The sequence below is a fragment of the Trichechus manatus genome, unplaced genomic scaffold, assembly GCF_000243295.1.
Source record: "Trichechus manatus latirostris isolate Lorelei unplaced genomic scaffold, TriManLat1.0 scaffold00038, whole genome shotgun sequence".
Classification (NCBI taxonomy): Eukaryota; Metazoa; Chordata; class Mammalia; order Sirenia; family Trichechidae; genus Trichechus; species Trichechus manatus.
The window spans coordinates 7,130,004-7,131,977 of NW_004443974.1; the positions used below are offsets into that span (position 1 = coordinate 7,130,004).

Genomic DNA, 1,974 nt, shown 5'->3' on the forward strand with positions numbered 1-1,974 from the left:
GTGGGGTTGTTAACCAATGTCATAAAACAGCATGTGTGTTACTGTTACATTAGAAACTATCTGTTCTGTAAGCCTTCACCTGAAGTACAATAAAATATTAAAAAAAAAAAAAAAGAAATATTTATTAGTTCTGATGCTCATTTTGCCCCGTTCCTAATCTATACCCTCTCTCCAACTATGAGCAGAAAAGGACTCCTAGGGACATGCGGAATGAAAACATCCTGATTCTAAGTAGGACTCAGCAGCCTCTTCCCAAGGGACAAAAAAAAGAGGCTAAGGAGTTGATGAAGACACAACCTAAAAATAATCTTTAAAAGGAGAATTGAGAAGAACTCAGAAAATTAGGGCATATAGAAGTTCCTATGAATACATGGGAAATATTTAGCTTCTAATTTAGGAAGTAGTTTGTAATTTTTTGCAACTCTCCTTTTGTTGAATTAGATTCCCTATTTCTTTCTCTGTAGCTTCTTGAAGTAAGGATGCTTAAAATTCCTAACAAATAGAAGTGAGCTTTTTTTATAGGTTGGAAGTTAGGAAAATCTATATTGATCACATTCTCTTTTGCATCATTCCCACTGCTCCTCTAAATACCACCCAGGAAGTCCAGTGACATGGAGATGAAGAACTACAGCAGCAGCATTTGAGGCTTCATCCTTCTAGGCCTCTCCTCCAACCCTCAGCTGGAGAAGCCCCTCTTTGCCGTCTTCCTCACCATGTACCTGGTCACCATGGTGGGAAATGTGCTCATCATGCTAGCCATACGTTCTGACTCCAGGCTCCATATCCCTATGTATTTTTTCCTCAGCAACTTGTCCTTCATAGATATCTGCTTCATAGCTGTCACTGTGCCCAAGATGCTGGTGAACTTACTATCAGAGACAAAGACTATCTCCTACGTGGGCTGCCTCGTCCAGATGTACTTCTTCATGGCCTTCGGGAATACTGACAGCTACCTCCTGGCCTCCATGGCCATAGACTGACTGGTGGCCATCTGTGACCCCTTCCATTATGATGTGGTCATGAACCCACGGCATTGCCTTCTCATGCTACTGGGTTCTTGCACCATATCTCACCTGCACTCTTTGCTCTGGGTGCTGCTCATATCTCACCTGTCTTTCTGTGCCTCCCATGTCATTAAGCACTTTTTTTGTGATACCCAGCCTGTGCTGAAGCTGTCCTGCTCTGACACCTCCTTCATGTAGACTGTGGTCATGACTGAGACCCTGGCTGTCATCGTGACCCCATTCCTGTGCATACTCTTCTCCTACATGTGGATTATCATCACTGTGCTCAGAATCCCCTCCATAGCTGGAAAGTGGAAGGCCTTTTCTACCTGTGGCTCCCACCTCACTGTAGTAGCCCAGTTCTATGGGAGTGTCATCTATGTTTATTTTAGGCCCTTGTCCATGTACTCAGTAGTGAAGGACAGAGTAGCCACAGTTACATACATGGTGGTGACACCTATGCTGAACCCTTTCATCTACAGCCTGAGGAAGAAGGATATGAAGAGAGATTTGGGGAAGCTAAGGGATAGAATTCACTCATAGAAGAACAAAACGATGGAATGTCTAATTTGGGGGATGACCGAAGAGACTGTCAGGTTATCCTTCCCTCTTAGCTATTTTCCACATAACATCCAAAGATGTCATGAAAAGTGGTGTTGGACAGTAGTAAGAGCATTGGCCTGGGAGTCAGAACACTGGGTTTCTATCTATGACATTGACCAAATATATGCTGAGTCCCAGACTTGGTACTGCTAGAAATCCAGATTTCAGGGAAACAATCGACACCATAAAGTAGAATAAGGCTATCCCTCAAATAACTCTTCTATAAAACTGACTACGGCCAGTACTAAAGAAGAAATTGCTTGGGTTTTAGAGAACTGGGAAAAACTTCTTGGAGCAAGATACCTAAGATCATCAACCTGAAGGATAGACTAAATTTTGAGAGATGAAGGTACAAGGAATGAAGAAA

General features: G+C 42.7%; 1 pseudogene; it reads left to right on the top strand.

Annotated features, from left to right (window-relative positions):
• Positions 1-596: 596 nt before the first annotated feature.
• On the top strand, positions 597-1,547 carry LOC101355517 (olfactory receptor 1L4-like; annotated as a pseudogene).
• Positions 1,548-1,974: the final 427 nt, after the last annotated feature.